General features: G+C 32.3%; 1 long non-coding RNA gene and 1 pseudogene across 2 annotated transcripts; both read right to left on the minus strand.

Annotated features, from left to right (window-relative positions):
• Nucleotides 1-728: 728 nt before the first annotated feature.
• LOC147407844 (alcohol dehydrogenase-like 3) lies at nt 729-1,988 on the minus strand (annotated as a pseudogene). Its single transcript, XR_015175724.1, has 4 exons — nt 1,644-1,988; nt 1,031-1,113; nt 862-937; nt 729-778 (listed from the first exon to the last, which is right to left on the minus strand). The product of XR_015175724.1 is annotated as an alcohol dehydrogenase-like 3 (transcript).
• A 69-nt stretch (nt 1,989-2,057) lies between these two features.
• LOC147407845 (uncharacterized) lies at nt 2,058-2,638 on the minus strand. Its single transcript, XR_015175824.1, has 3 exons — nt 2,438-2,638; nt 2,219-2,354; nt 2,058-2,108 (listed from the first exon to the last, which is right to left on the minus strand). It is a non-coding gene; the product is annotated as an uncharacterized LOC147407845 (long non-coding RNA).
• Nucleotides 2,639-17,993: the final 15,355 nt, after the last annotated feature.

Genomic DNA, 17,993 nt, shown 5'->3' on the forward strand with positions numbered 1-17,993 from the left:
CATCGAGCCAGTTGACCAAAGGAATTTTCTACATTGGCTGCTTTGCACGATCTCTTTCCATTAATATAAATAGAGAGAGGGTTGGAATCCATTGACTCAAACATAATTACGATCCTAACCTTTCAATACAAATAAACGGTTCATAATTTTTCTTGAGATAAATATTATTGTGACATATTTTTGGGATACGCATAATATCGTTGTTGTACAGATTGTGTGTTTTTGTTTAATCATATTTCTTGCAATGGAATCCAAATTAATTATAATTATTACAATAAAAAATAAAGTTGACAAAGAAATATTTTATTATTTTAGTATAAGATTAATATAATTTATAAAATCTAAAATAGTAAATACCAAAACATCATCAATGAATAATTTAATAATCACAATATGATTATAAAGTCTAAAAGAATTTGATGCATTAACCTATATTCATATCCATTTTAAATTATAAGAGGATGTACCTATTTTGATTTTCAGAATATATATATATATATGTTGATACAAAGTAAAGGACCTTATTATATAACTTTGGATCAGGTCCATAACATATCTCAACTTTGATTTACACCTGTAACTAATATTAGATCATATTCTGGTCCAAACAATTTAAACATAATATCTTTTTTTTTTAACGTTTTATTGGAGTCCAAATAAGAGAGGATTATCATGTTTCAAGTCCTAAATAACATGTTAATCAAATATTTCTTACCTCATTTACAGGTTTATTCGAGATCCGTTGGATTGATAAAATCAGTGATTCCCATTGCTTTGCCTATGTTTCCAAGAAATAAATAAAACTCCTAAATTCATTGAATTTCATTTGAAAATTGATCAAATTATCTATTAAAGACGTACCTTTGATGAATTTATCTGGATTGATATCAACGCCTATGATTTGAGAAGCTCCTCTTGATCTTGCTCCTTCAGCCACCTATGCCGTCACGATTTAACCATACAATAATTATATATAAAAATAGAGGTAAGGTGGTATCGGGTTGGGTACGGGTCAGGTTCTCAAACTTACTGCAAGCCCCACTGCACCCAAACCAAAGACGGCTACACTTGACCCGGCTTGCACGTTTGCCGTGTTCCATGCAGCTCCAACTCCTTCGATCAAAAATAAAGAATTTCAAGTCAAAAGTCAAAATAATAATATTTGATGATGGGCCTTTCCATAATCAGAGTGGACCCAACAGACAATCTATATGCTAAGAAGCACTTATACAAATTTTGATACTATATGGATATATATTAGAACTTCTCTCTTCATCAATGAATTTCATTTTCATTTCATTTATGTACAAGAGGACCCACACCACAATGTTCGGTTGTCGTGTCATATAGATGCCTAGCATAAAAGTCAAAATAAACATTAAATTTGACTGATTTTTCACTCATAGGATTTCTCGTCACAATGCTCGCAGACTGTTTAGTCTTTAGAACATGCCACGACAGGCCTAACGAGGGCTCATGTGATTGGCGGACAAGACGGCAAGGTAGATCTAGATCAGATGGTTATAATCATCGATCCGGCTAAAGTTTTCTCAAAAACTCTATTAAAGACATGGTCTACAAATTGAACGTTTCAGATCATTTTCCAGCTTATACATTAGGGTATTAGCATCATATATTGTTACCTGTAGAAACACCACAGCTTAGCAAACTCATCTTCTTTAGAGGAGCATCCGAGTTGATCTTGACAACACAGGCCGAGTTAAGAACAGTGAACTCGGAGAAAGTTGAGGTGTTGAGGAAATGGTAAATGGGTTTTCCATCTGGAGTAGAAAACCTGGGTTTGCTGTCTAAAACCATGGTGCTTCTCATCGGTTTGACTCGGAACGTTTCGCAGAGATTAGTTTTCTCTGAGTTACAATAGATGCAATCTCCACACTCCCCATTAAGATGGGGACAACATGATCACCTTCTCCCATATCCATCACTCCTTCCTTCACCAAACACTTTCGATGATCCTGCAAGACAATATAAGTGATGAGAGAGAGAGAGAGAGAGAGAGAGAGAGAGAGAGAGAGAGAGAGGAGAGGGAGAGAGTACCCAGAAGCTTCATGCCCGAATATTCGAGGATAAACTCTTTGGCTCTCATTCTGTGACAGAAAGAGAAGTATTGAATGGTTAGATAAGATTCAAGACGACACAAATCTTTCTTGAGAAATTCTCTTTGCCTTTAATGTTACGTATATGGGATCTCTCTTACCTCTCCTATCCAAGCACTGAGATCAAATGGCAGATTGATGTGTAAAGGATCTTAATTCGAACCTCCATTTTCTGAGGAGGATCAACTTGTACTTGTTCTATAACAAATGGTTGTTTAGGACCCCATGCAACAGCAGCTACATCATATAAAAAACAGGAGGAACTTAATGATGATGATTGAACAAAGAGAAAATATAAGAGATGGAATTGAATCACTTACCCTTACAGCTGATGATCTTCCCTCTTGTTTCATTTGACTTAGGAGCCCATTAGCAGATTTATCAGTGAACTTACTCATCTCTCTCTCAATATCTCTCAATATGTTGTTGCTAATTCCATTGATTCTAGGAATATATTTGTAGTCCGGATTGGAAGAAGTCTAGCGATGGGTAATTTAGACCTACCCTCTAAGGATTTGGTGAACATTGAGATATCCCCTATGTTTTTAAAAAAATAACATTACCCTTTGATCAAGGTATTCTATCAGAGACTAACATAAAATGACATAAATACTCTTTATTTCAACTTATTTTCAAGGCATCTCTAATCTTTAGGATAAAATTAGAAAAGTACTAAAGTGACTTCTTACGACACTGCATCCAACACTGTTCTAACATGGTGGTGTGCCCAGAACTATAAATGCTTTTCCTCGAGGGTTCTGAGCACACCTCCACGTCAGCTTATTTTCAAACATATTTTGAGTAGTCACTCTACCATCATTCTAAAAGTTTAAGGTTGAAGAGGGGACTATTCCAGTCATTTTCTATTAGCCTCCCATGGAAGAGTAGGGTCAAAAGGGCATCATCAGTTTAAAAAGAGGGGTATCTCAGGTATTAACAAAAAGCCAGAGGGGTAGTATGTCTAAATGGCCCATTAAATATTATGGTTCACCGAAGTTCTTGTTTGAAACAATCAAAACTCTGGTCAAACTATTATTATATATAATATCTACTACAGAAAAAGAAGTAAAATTAATTTAGAAATAACAATCTATGGGGGACTGTTTGGTAACGAGTAGGAAGTTGTATGGACTGGAATGAAACTGTTCCAGTACAACTTGTGCTCCAATGTAGTGATAAGGCGCCCTTATTTGTGTTTTAGTACTGTTGTGTGCCGTTTGATCTCAACTGAATTATGCACAAATTATTCAATAATTCGAAATAATTCATGAATTTTTAATCCACCCGAATTATGCATAATATTATTCACGTAGCAATTAACATGAAATACGAAATATTCCTGAATTATTGGGAGATAATATTTTATAATACCAAAATTAAAATCTCATTTGAAAATTTTGGCCAAAAATAACTTTTTGAAAGTTGCTGACATGGTTTAAAATTTCATTTTGGATCGATGTTTCGGCTCTTGAAAAATCAAAATGATACCTAAACAAACCCGAAACAATATGATACATTCTCAATACATTTCGAGACATTCAATATTTTAAATTAGGCGTTTTTTTTTTTTTCTTCTGAAGGTCCTACTCAGGAGATTCTGGTTATTTTGAAGACATAGGGTATCTCAGATATTTACCAAAATATGAGGGTTAAATATATAACCGAGTCTTCTAAAGAAACCTAGGTCAAAGGAAACTTTGTTATTTCTTTAAAAAAAAAAATCGAAGCAACTGCAACAAAAGAAGAAAAACATTGTACCTCGAACTTCGACACAAAGTCGACGAAATTCTGGCCACATCATTCAACACCAGGTCTCTCTCTCTCTCTCTCTCACACACACACACACACACTTTCTTATCCTTAATTTCCTTCTTGTTCTCTGATTTCTCAGAGAAATCGACAAAATTTCATATATTTCAAGTTACGTAAAGTTTCATATTGATTTGTTCAAAAGTCAAACGTTTCACACGACGAACGTACGACATTTTGAACCATGGTTGCTCAAAGTATAACCATTAGGGATTGCCTTCACACAAATAGCAGTGGAAGTCCAATTTCTTTGAGATTTGAATTCATTTTTTAACGAATGTTATTTGCATGCTTGAATTATAGATGTACAAACTAACTTAAGGGTTTGAGATAGTGGAAAAACAAGGATTGAGATAGTGAAAGTGGATATAGTTACATTTTTCCATCGATAGAAGGTTCTTGAGAATTATGGGTGCAATTTGAAAAAAAATGGGGTGCAAGGACTGACATTCATTGTCCCTCTCATATTCTCAAGATGCACCCCCTAAAAAAACAATAGCTAATAGGTCCATCTCTTATAGTTGCTTACTGGATCCATTCATATCCAATTGGTAACAGCTTGCCGAGTTGATTCATTTTTTTGTTCGTAACCACTTATCAATTGTGGTACAAATTAAATGGGGTGCAACGACAAATCTAACGCGGGTTCATATATTGTGAAGTGTTGGTATGCAAGCTGGGTTTGTTTACTAATCAAATCAAGTCCAACCCGGCTGCATTCAATCCAATTTGATGACCTTCACTAAGGCTAAAACGGGTGGGTTATGCCGGATATATGTCTACCCATATCTATATCCGGATTTTAATTAATCGGATCCTACTAGCTCAAATCATATCCGATTTATTTATTTCCATTAAAACCCATATTCGGATCCCATCCGACCGAATTAAATTAGATCCGGGTTAGTCGGGTTGGATAATTTCAAATCATTACAAAGTAATTTATTAAAAAATGTGAATTAAATGTAATTTGAAGTTAAAACCTCTCCCCTTTGAAAGGAATTTTGACCATTACACATAATACTCATTTGTTGATAAATGATAGGCTAAAAATATAAAAATATAACATACAACATACAAAAATAATATATAATTCTGATATAGGGATGGGTCCGTATCCGACTCGGGTCAAGAGACATCAAACCATAGCCAACCCTATTTTAATTAATTCGGATATGCTTGAAGAAACCAAATCCACTAAAAAGCGGATTCAGATCACTCAGATTTCGAATAAAATCCGACCCATTTTAAGCCCTAACTTTCAATTAATCTTTTTTTTCCTAGTCTTAAGTCCGTTTACTACTTTCCATGGTATTAAAACTTGGTATTATGTCTCATGCCGTACAAACCATTTAACTCGAATTACAATTATTTATTACTATATATTAATATTCAAATAATTATATATAATTTTTCATAAAATAAGTTGCCGTAGAAGATTCTCATCATATTCCTATAATATTTAAATCAGTAAAGAATTATTTATTTTTATCATAAAATATAAAAAACCAATTTACTCGGACAACGAGCCAATATGCAGGCCAAAAAAGATATTAAGATGACTTGAGTGAGCCATCTGGGTTTCGAATGATTTTTAAAACCCTAATACTGCTAAACCCTTCTTGTTAGATTCTCAAAAGATTATAATTAAAATAAATTCACTTTTTTTCTTCGTTCTGAAAATGATCCATTTACCTTGAAAATAGGATTTTATAGGAAATCTTTGGCACTCCCTAAGGTGAACTTGGAGCGATCTTGGAAGGTATCGTCTTAGTTTTAGATGTGTCAATGGGCCGGGCTTTTATGGGCAGATTTTAATCAATCTTAAAGTTAAAACCTAGTATGCTAACAAAGCAAATTGATTGGGCTTTTAAAAATATGTTAATTTAATCCCAATCCTGCTTTGACTACGTCAACCAATGTATATGAGAGAGAGAGAGAGAGGTGTAGAATTGTTTCGACTGGTCTTCACCAAGTCATTTCATGTCTCTATCTCTACATGTTCCTTTGACCAAGTTTTTGCTCATCGACCAATGAACAACGTAAACAGGTCAATGTTTTAAGAACCAATCAAATCAATGGCTGGGTTTGACCGGCTTTCATATATACGTTAAGGAAATTAATTTTTTCGTTTCAAGTGGAAGTAAAGATCTTTGAATGACTTCTCTTGAACCGATTATTACATCGTTGAAAATACAGTTTTTTTTTATAGATATTTCGGGAAAATAAAATGCTATTATGGAAAAATATATGATAATCAAATTTTAAGAAAAATATTATTTATGTCATTTATTAATTATATAAAGATAATACAATTTTAAAAAATCACATTATATTTTTAAAATCTTCAAATAAAAGTAAATCGGTCCAACAAAATTGAACCAAGATGTGACCGGACCAATTTGACAAATTTTTGGTCCAAGCATTAAAGCTCATCATAAGCCCATTATCCAATTCCACATTGTACATTGGTCCATGAAATTTATTGTCCATCCTTGGTATATTTAAACGCCAAATTCAGTTTATTTGGTGACATGTCATAAGCTACTACATCCAAACATCTTAACCAATAAAATGATCAAATGGGATAATCATGACCATCCATTTCGATGCACGATAAAACCAAAAATGTGGGGCCAACAAATTGAAAATGTTGCCCAGCTCGCACATGTTTACTGTGTAGGTCCAATAATTTTTGTAAAATACTTACTGAGAATAAATTTTGAGAGGTTCTATTGCCACACTAACTTTTGCTAAACAGCACCCCCATTCATATGTAAATCACTAAAGAATTGACACACATCTTCGAGTGTTATTAGTAAAAGTTGGTGTGGCACTAGAAAGATAAAGTGTTTGGGAGGTGGGAACTAGAAATAATCAGTGACTCATGCTGGAGAAACATTAAAATTGACATCAATTCTCACTTTGCTGTTGTGGAGGTGCACACATCGCCATAGATGCTTTTCATTGGTATCTCGATGAAAAACATCTATGATTCCGTACATGCATCTACATTGCTATGTGAGAATCGATGTCAATTTTAAGAGATGTTTGATTAATCAATGCTTGATTGAGAGACGCTTGCTCTGATCCACTAATAAAGTAACAAGAGCTCTTTCTAAAAACGACGAAGAAGGTTGAATTGTAATTTTAGAACTCATTGAATCACTTCTGAACAAGACCGAGCTGATTCGATTGGATTTTGAGGTCACTCGCTATGCAACTAAGGAACTTCTATGTTGAATCAAATCACCAGATCATTGAGTCAACTCATTAACTCAGTCAATTAAACTCAAGTAATACTGAGTGGGGTAAAGGATTTGTTCGAATTATGCAGTTTTATTTAATTTTTTAGAGAAAATAAATAATATTATTATTTATTTTAAGCATTGGAAAATATTTATAAATTTAGCATATTTTCATTTGACTCATTCGAGCCAATTTCACCCGTCTCAGTGAACTTTCACTATGTGCATGGTTTTAAAATCCTTTGAGACCTTCTCCGTGGCACATGGGTGAGATGGTCAATGTGAATTATCCCACACATTGACCCGTCTAATACATTGTTAACTTGATCGATATTTTAATTCAACAGAATCAATTGGATTTTTATTTTTTATTTTTAGTCTAAATAATTTTTTTTTATGAATATAAATATTTATTTATCTATACAAAATATAATAGTGAGATTGTTTTTCGTAAAAACTAAGAAAGGATTAAGAAACTAAGAATGAAAAGAAGGTAAAGAAAATTGAGGTCATGGCAAAGGAAAAAAAGACTCTAGGGTATGGGACCGAAAGGCCTCAAACTTGGAAGTGGGGGTAAAAATACCCCACTCACTCCCTTTTTTTTACTGTTCTTTGAAGATAGGAATTAATAAACATTCCATCCTCAAGACTCTAAATTGATCGGATAAAAGTAAATTCTCCCTCAACATCTACTACTAATCCACCTTATAATTAATAATACTTGTGATTATATAAATAAGTAAACATTAATCAAATTAAATGATTTTACTCATGATAATCTTCATCCGTAAAAAATCTCACAACCCAAAATCTCAATCAACTCCCCTGACGTGGGGTGTATCAAAACCATAGATTTCCTTTCATCGGGATAACAACTGCATAGATTTATGTGGATGTGCAGTTGTGTATTGGTAAGTCATAAAGTCTATGGTTCTGGCACACCCATGTCAGGGGAGTAGATTGAGTATGTCACGTGGGGGAGGCATACTATCACAATAAATTTTTTTAGAACTTGTGATAATCTAAATACCTCACATGGCACATTTAATCGATTTTTTCTGATGTGATAATTTTGAGAATCGTGGATTTATATGCCTCAATACGAAACTATAATCTTGAGAGAATTGTGTATCTCAAGGCATATATATCCATGATTCTCAAATTTGTCACGTCAAGAGATCTATTGAATGTGCCACGTGGGATAGTCCGAATATCACTACTCATTTCTTCAATGTGAAATTTGAGCATTCGTTTTACACATTACATGATGCTAGACTAATTTCCCACGCAAAATGCTCCTTAAACTAACTTTTTTAAAATAAAAAATTTGTGGAAATACCTTTTTGTTTTTCTAGTTTTTCTTTTATACCTTATCAAGTCAAAAGTAACGGAAAACAATTTCTTAAGAGACGAAGTCTTCGCATCATTATAACCTTTCAACCCATTCTTTGGACTCAAAAGGACTTCTTTTCGTCCTTGACGCGTAAGGAATCCATATAGGAAAATACTGAAATGACATTGAAATTGACATAAATTCACACATTGATGACGTGGATGAATGTATGGAGTCATAGATGCTTTTCATCGGATACAAGTGAAAAAGCATGTATGGTTATATGCTCACCTCCACATCGACAATGTGCGAATCAATGTCAATTTTAATATTAATCCAGCAATTTTGTCTGACCTCCCAACTAAGAGGAATTCTATCGTATTGTACAAGTGGAAAAGCACACTTGTGTCCAAGTTTGTGTCACAGTCACTTTACCGTGTGCAGTACGATCCAAACTCTGATTTGGTCTAACAACGTTCTTCACGTCCACATTTTGTCGTGACTTCACATGAGTAATATGGGACCCATATCAATGCTAATAAACTTATGTGATCAAAATAAAAAGATAAATACTACACTGACTTCTTACAATACTACTTTCAACAACGGGACAGTGTGTATAGATCCATAGATTTTCCTCAAGATACAAGTGAAAAACAACTATGATTTTTAACACAACACCACGTCAATGTAGAAATGCTCAAATAAAAATTCTCTAAAAGTGGCCTCACTTTTAATAGACTTAATATCCTCTTAAGGAGGGTTGTTTTTGCTATCTTTTCTCATGATTATTGTCTTGGTTAGTGCATCTTGGGGTGATCATAATGTTTAAAAATGTTAATCTTATTGTGGTTTATAGAGCTTATTAATACTGGTCAACTAGAAGGTATTGTAAATCAAGCCATACCTTCATGTTGATCGAGGGGGTCCAACGGAGTCTTCAAAAGAAATTTCTTAAGGATATTTTTGTAATTTCACTAATATTATGTAAAATCATAGTTAAATTTCTTAAGGTATTTATATTTCTTTTTTTTTTTTTTGTGAAAGGGTGTAATCTATAATTGCGAGTTTTTTCTCATTGTGGAATTAGTGTAATTTGTGGACGTACCTCAATTTAAAAGGAACCACATAAAATATCTCTGTGTTTCTATGTGTGATTGCATCTTATGTTTGATTTTTCGATTCGTTTTCTTGTTTTGATAGTACCTGTTTTCTTAATAATTGAGTTAAATAGGGTTTGGGTTGATACATAATGTGCTTCAAACTCTAATTCAAGGCTTGGCATGGGTTTATCTTTGTAAAATAAAGAGGGAGATTGAAGGGATTGGGCCTGAATTCCAAATTCAAGTTGAAATCACCCATTTAATTTGCTTGAACAAGGAAAATAAATTAAAACTATTTAAGTAATTAATCAAAACCTTTATCTCCCAATCTTGGGGATGCAACTAGATGACAATCATATATGTGCATCAACAATATATATCTCAATAATTGAACTTAATATATATTTAATGTGCACTTCGAGGCAGTGATTGACACACATTCTAATATGGATCCAACATTTTTCTTGAGACACTAAACATAACACATTCTAAACATGATTTCGTGCATATCTCAAGGTCTACTAGATTCTCATTAAAGACACCAATTAACTTACTTTATCAGTTATGTTTTAATTATTTGAATAGGAAAAGAAAAAGCCATGCATAACGGGAAAGATTCTTAATTGATTGATTTACCTTATTTTAATCCTTATTGATTAGATAGTTAAATATTTTTATATTGATTTTGATTGAATACTGCTTTGAGCTTTCCTTTAGGAGGATTTTTTTTTTTTAAATTTAAAGAAAAGATGGCAGGGATTTGAGAGAGAGAGAGGTCCCAACAAAAATGTATCCCTAGGCATATACTGATCTCTAGAATTTTTTGTTTTTGTTTTTCCTCTTTATCCATCTGAAGTTTGGGAGTTGTTTGAATCTATGATAGATTGCATTTAGCTCAGAAAGTTTGTTTGAAGGAGGAATCTCTATGAGTACCCTATGACATCCCAATTAAATTGTCCTCACAAAGATGATTTAAGCAACAACTTGAAGAAAATTTTCTCTTGAACTCTCAAATATCAAGAACAAAGAAAGAAAAAAAAAATAGATAAAAAAAAAGTTTTTAAATATATCCATCAAATCATTACATTAATTCCAATGCCTATAAGTGAAATTATTAAAAAAAAAAAAAAAAGAGGATGAAAACAGATTTGGGCAATTGATTTTGTTCCTCAACCAATCATCGAAACCTCAATTTTCTTCTTCTTCTTCACTTATGGTTTCTAAACTCTCCTTCGCAACATAATCATCGTGATCAACAATTTGAACATCGCACTTTCCATTTAAACACTTTTCCACAACAAGCCGACCGATGTCCTTCTTGCCTTTGCTAAGATCTGCCTGTGCCGTCAACTCCTTGAATTCTCTGGCAGTCATTCGAACCTTTACACGTAGAGGGTTCGAACCCTTCGAAACATTGGTTGAGTCGTCGAGATTGGATGGGTGCACCAGTTGGTGGTTCATAGCTAAGCAGTTCCCCATCTTCTTGTGTGGCCTCTGTTTGATGGACAATGTTTAGAGTTTGATATGTGAAGTGAAGATGAAAGTTGCAATAAATACATAAACAATCACCAATCAGGATAGAATTTTATTCTTTTTGGTCTACAAGGGGGTGGGCCCAAATTCTTATGACTTTGACTGACTTAAAAAACGAGGGCAACGCGTGGAACATGGAATATGCAATAATCTTAGGGGTGATTCGCATTCCAACTCCCACGTACGGACTGACAATCACAAACTTCCATGACTTAGGTAGTTGGAAGATAATCTAACGGATTTCTAAGAAAAGTGAATCCTGAATTATACTTCACTGATCCCAAGGAATCTGTCTCCAACTGTATTATCTAAATCTTGATAAGTTCCTACTTGTATTTTTCTTTCCACAATGTGATTAAATAGAAACAAACACAAATATCATTTTAGAGTAATTCAATAGTTTTAAAATTTTTTTATATTTTTGAATAGTTTAAAACTTAAAATTAAGTTAGTCTTTATGTTGTTTATCTCTTTTGTGTTACTTTAGGGGTGCAATGATGAAAAAAGAAAAAATAAGCCGGAGTATAACACAATCTTAATGATCCGATTAAGATGAAATGAAGATATTTTCATCTTTTAAAATAAAAAAATATTTCAATAGTGATAGATATTTTATGTCTAGAGTCATTTAATAGTGATTGTTTTTTTATAGATCATACTCATTCGTTGCAAAGAGGGGTCATTGGTCAATAAAAATAAAAGATTGAGAAGGGAGAATATGTATCTATACATGTGAATGTATTGAAGTTGTTGAAGAAAGTTTAACGAGAGTTTTTTCAACTTTAACGGAGAGTAAATAATATTTGGGTTTAGGGTCAGGCCATAAAACATAACATATTATTTAAAGTACTTGACCTTGAACTTTTTTTTAATAAATTATTTGAAAATAATTTGAATGCACGTATCTTCAACCTATAACCACGAGCCTTAGATTTTCATTCCCAAAACCAGCAAACACGTTAACAACAACTTTTCAATTGAGTGACCTCACATAAAACTTCAACCGGTAGTAAAGTGGCTTTGTTGACATAACAAATACACATAGTGGATTTCCTCGCCATCACAATGTGATAAAAGCCCATATTTTACAGTTCAAGACCGTCAAATTTTATAAAATTCAACATATCAATGGGTCAAATTTTTTCCTTATCAATTTTTTATTTTATTTTAAATAGATTGAAACTGTTAAATTAATGGAGGATGGGTGAAATTAGACAACTCAAAGCCATCAAATTTGAGGAACATAAATTTTTTTAACAAACTTAACCCGTTGAATTTTCTTGTCAAATTTACTAGTTTTCAGGCAATTCCAACCACCAAACCATGCCATCTGTTAACTCGTTTATTGATTAATCCATCCAATGAATTATTGGGCTAGTAGTGCCTCCGATAGAATAGATCATCATGCTTGACTTACACTATAATACTCAACATAGCTTGATTTAATGAGCCCACACGATTATGTATGTGACATTTGAATGCGTTGATGAGGTGCATATGTGATAATTTATATCTCATTGGCATTAATAGATACTATAATAATGGTCAGCATATGTAAAGAGGGAAATGTCATAATTGAGTCGCAAAGATTTTTAGACCAAAAACTTGATGCAGGAGAAGTTTCCACAATCACATTTAATTTCGCCAATTTTGCAATAAGATATTATTAAGATACCCTAAAATTAACAAAATCAATTTATACTTTTTCCCCTATTTTTGACATTTTTCCTTCACATTTCTTTGATTTGTTTTGTGATTGAACTCAATCAATATTTATTAATTGATTGAGCTAAATCACAATTGAGCTCAAAATCCTGTGATTCTATTTTCGATCATCCTCGAGATGCTAGGATTCGGGGTGAATATGACAGTCATCTTGGGATCCCGATTTTAGCTCATACACCCACAAAGTCTCCCCTTCTCTCTTACCCCATTTTATTTCAAAAGGTTTTTTTTTGACAAAATTTAATTATAATATTTATTTAGATCAAATGGTTAGGATAATCAGATCAAATTAAATCACCATGCATCAATAATCCGTAGCTTTTTCTATGAACATCTAGAATTGTTCTAACTCATGACTAAGTCATTGATGGTCACCATCTCTATATGTGATCTCTTTGACCAAGTCAATCTTCTCTATCTCCGTATATGGTTTCTGTAACTTTCCTTTCTCTTGACTTTTGGGTGCTGTTAGTCCACTCTCATTATGGAAAACGTCGCTAACAGGTCACTGTTTTAAAAACTGGATTAAATTGATGCTCAGACTGGTCCGATCGGATTTTGTATTAAAATTTGTTCGAATCAAATTGGACCAATATTATTTAATGAATCAACCCTCAAAATTATTTAATAAATAAACCTTAAAAATCTTTAATAAGAAAATCGCCCCAACCAAATTGATTCAAGGTTTGTCCAGACCAATTTGATAAATTTTTTGTCCAAGCATTAGAGTTCATCATGGGCCGATTATCCAATCCCACATTGTGCAACATTCAGGCCCATTGGTCCTTGAAATTTTGTTCATCTTTTAGTACACTTAAATGCCAAAGTTCAGCTTAACTGCTTGATGATTTCTAGCTATACGATTTGATCATTTTTTGAGCAATCCATGACATTGTCCATAAGCCCATGATTTAAGATCTTGAATCAAATGGATAAAATAACAGAGTTGCTATTGCCACACCAACTGTGCAATTCTTTGGTGATTTATATATAATAGTAGCTCTCCAAAATAACCAAGGAGACTATTTTTGTTGTGTGAATTAGCCACGCATCAAGTGCAGATCCATAGGTTAGTGTTAACTTAGGATCTGTTGACTCGTAGGACTAGGCGTTCTTAACCCGTAAGAAATCGACAAAAAACATGACTTGTCCGTGACTCCGTGTCACCATGACCAACTTGGATTCTATCGAAGAGTGAAGAAGCACACCTATCGAGGTATCACAATCATTTTACCGTGTAAGGTACGATCAGGGATGTCAAACCATACGCATTTAACCGAAATCAAATTGGAATCGAAACGGGACAAAGACAATAAACACCTATTTTTTTAAATATATATTCAAGGATTCTTTCTAAAAAATAAAATATGGGCTCTTTAACACTCAATTTATCAAATATTAATCTTAAAAAAAAAAATTAAAGGAAAAATACTATCATTTCTCTTTCAATAATTTTTGAAGTTTTTAAAAAATATATTTATTTTAGAATATTTGAACAACTCTTATGTTTTATAATTAATGACATGCTTCTAAACTATGATCGTATTTTATAGGTCAATTAATAAAAACTTTTGCTTATCAAAGCTAGTAATCTTTAAATCATATAGATGATGATGATGATGATGGAGATGAGTATGATCATTGTCAAATTAATTAAGTCTATGTGTATTAGATTTATTAAAATATATAAATAATTTTAAATAATAAAAATATAATTTTAAAACTCAACTTGAATGTTCATTAAATTTATTCAACTCAAAAATTAGTAAGTTGACACAAATGAATCAAATAAAATTATATTGAATTTATGAATAATTTTTAATAAATAAAATATCTATTTTTTATTTTCACAAAAATATTAATAACTAAATAAATTAATCAAGTTTTTTTTATTTGACTCCTTATATTTTTAGATCAAACACTTTGTAAAGTTGTTAATAAGGTATTTCAAGCATTTTTCTTTAAAAAATATTTAAAAGATTTTTAATAGACTAATATTTTATTAAATGAAACTTAAATGGTCCGCATTCTTTACTAGAGGACTATTCAATGCATATTCTCAATAAAAGAGTCTTGCAGAGTCATTCTCCCAATCGAAAACCCCAATTCCGATTATCTTTTTATTAGAACCCATTATAATATGTTCTAAAATAGAACCGAATTGATAAGAATTGGAATCGTTAGATTCTATCCAACAGGTACCCCAAGGATACCCGAAACCGATTTAATTTATCACTTCTTTTTATAATATAGATGTTTTAAGATATTCTTTTATTTTAAAATTAATGCATGCTATATAAAGTTCTTCAATTTTTCATAAAAATTATCAATTGGAGCTTAAAATAAACTATTTCTTTTTAAAAAAATTATTACTTTTAAATAAGATAAATTTTTATTTTTGAAAAAAAATCATTAACTTATATTTTTAATATAGAAAATTTAACCAAATTAATAATTATGTAGATAATATATTAATTTTTTGAAAGGAATTTTTTTTTTATAATGATGTAAGATACTTTTTTTCTTATTTAATTCTTGAAAATTGGAACCGATGGGTACTAGTGTTTTTTGGTAGTTTCAATTCCATTTATTTTAAAACCGGACTCAAAACTAACAAGAATCGGAACAATATGTTGGTTATGGTTCTAAGTTCCATAGGAACCGATCCATTAACACCCCACGGTATGACCCTAACTCTGATTTGGTCTTAACAACGTTCACATAGAGTCTGACTAGCCTTACTAACTTAGTAAGATTTTAATTCTTACAAAAGGTCGTCGACCTCACCTTGTGGCATCCAAAGACATGATATAATAACACAATGGTGTAGGGGACAAAATTCTATCAACTTTGAAAAAAAATATAGTTTTTACCATTGAATTTTAATTTTGAAGTTGAGAGCTTTGTGAAAGTTCAATAGTAATCCATTTTCAAAATCTAGGATGAAGTCCCAAAAAATTTAAATTTTGAATTCTTTTTTGGATCTAAGTTTTTCAATGAAATCTAGAAGGTTATGCTGTTGCAAGATTACCACAATGGTAATCCATTTGAGCAAAACGACTCTTAAAATCTTACCAAATTAGTAAGGAAACTGTATCTACATTTGGCGATGGACCCATATAACGGACATGGGATCCATATCATGTAGTATCAATGAGGTTAGGGATGTCAATTGATCCCACTCGCCCATTAACTTGGGCCGGTTTACCCTGCCCCTCTGAAAAAAGATGGGTTAGGGTTATGAGCATAAAACCACAAAGGTAGGGGTTGGGCTTAAAGGACCTAACAATGACCAAACCAGTCTGTTATTATAAATTATAGGTTTATACTATGTGTAAGGGCAGGATATAGAATCTTGTCTCTACGTGCTAATCAAACTATATGGAAAGGTTTCGTTACAAAATATTACCCAGAAAATGGGACATCTTGAATCCATGATAAATTCAAATTTAACGTCCCATGTTATGATGCCATGTTCTCGAGCTTAAGCCTAAATTTATGAGCACAACCACTTATGTGTGCCTTTGATAATTAAGGATGCAATCTTTTAACACGTTAGAAATGTGTTTAGGCGGCTATTACATGTGGCATGAAGATAACTCCAAAACTCAGATAAACCCGAATAGAGTATTTATAAGTATTACATCAACCAAGACATAAAAACTAGTCTAATACAAATATTCTAATTTATCAAATACTTCTTATGTAGAATGTCATAATTGATATATTTTAAATATATCATTCTCCATTATAACATTTCATTTGTCATGAGATACTCTAGCAATGATACAATGCATCTTATTCTTTAACAATTCTTTGTAAGAAACTTCTAATTAGAGATAAACATAGATCCAAAAGTCAATGTTTGATAGGATTCTTGGAGAAAATTTATAAATAAGTGCACAATAGAAAACAACGTGATACACAATCTCTAAGACTGTTACTATTATTGTGTCAAAATATCGACTTGCTTGAACATTAGATTGTTTTCAGGGAGTCCCTGGCCGATGGGAGCATCAATTGGAAACAAACAAGATGGGTTGAAGGATCTTAAATAACCAACCGCCCCCCATAGTATGTATATATAGATGAATGTATGATTTTATAACAAAAAATATATCATAAATAATAGGTTTACTTTCATCTTTAACTATTCTCTCAATTATGATAGATAGTATAATCCAGTTTGTTTTTATTTATTTATTAAAATGGTATCTAATAGTTTTTTTTCGAAGGGCATGAATTTATTTACTTATAACCCAAAAATCAACTCAAACCCAACCTAAGCCCGCTAGGACGGTGTTAGGACTTATTCAAATTAGATATTATAGAGGTCTAGGGCTAGTTTGAGGTATAGCCCGCCTCTTTAGGGCTGAGCTAGAGCTCAACCAACCCATGAAAAAATTGTTTGAAACTGAGCTCAGCCCTACTAATGATTGGATCAAATTTATGTATGCAAAAAGCCCCAATAGATCGAAGTTGTCTTACTTTCGATGTTTTCTTATGGATATCTTTCATAACTATTATCTTGGCTGATGCATCTTTAATTTTGACACAAAATTGAGAAATTTGTTTGTTTGAAAATTGTCCCCACGATGATGGTTTCAGCAACAAGTAGAGGAACATTTGTGTTAAATTCACAAATATAAATAAGAAGAAAGAATAAAACCTTATAAATTTATCCTCTCAAATTACTCTATTAATTCTAATCCCTATATATAAAGCTCTAAAATTTATATTAAAAAAAAAACAAAAACAAAGTACACCTGATATTTAACACCTAACGCTTTTACACAAAACTACCTGCTTTGCTTCTTAGACCCTATCATTAACAAACCTTATAGTTCTAATTAATTATCACTCATAAACCATAAAAAAAACACTGATTTAGGCAATCGATTTTATACCTCAATTTCCTCCTAATTCTTCTTCACTGATGGTTTCCAAACTACTCCTCTTCGTGTCATAATCCTCGGGCTCGACAACTTGAGGATCGAACTTCCCATTTAAACACTTTTCCACAATAAGCCTACCGATATCATTCTTGCCCTTCCTTTGATCCGCCTGTGACATCAACTCATTGAATTCTCTTGCAGTCATTCGGACCTTTATGCGTAAAGGGTTC

Source organism: Akebia trifoliata, chromosome 3, assembly GCF_017979445.1.
Source record: "Akebia trifoliata isolate Shusen 1 chromosome 3, ASM1797944v1, whole genome shotgun sequence".
NCBI classification, from domain to species: domain Eukaryota; kingdom Viridiplantae; phylum Streptophyta; class Magnoliopsida; order Ranunculales; family Lardizabalaceae; genus Akebia; species Akebia trifoliata.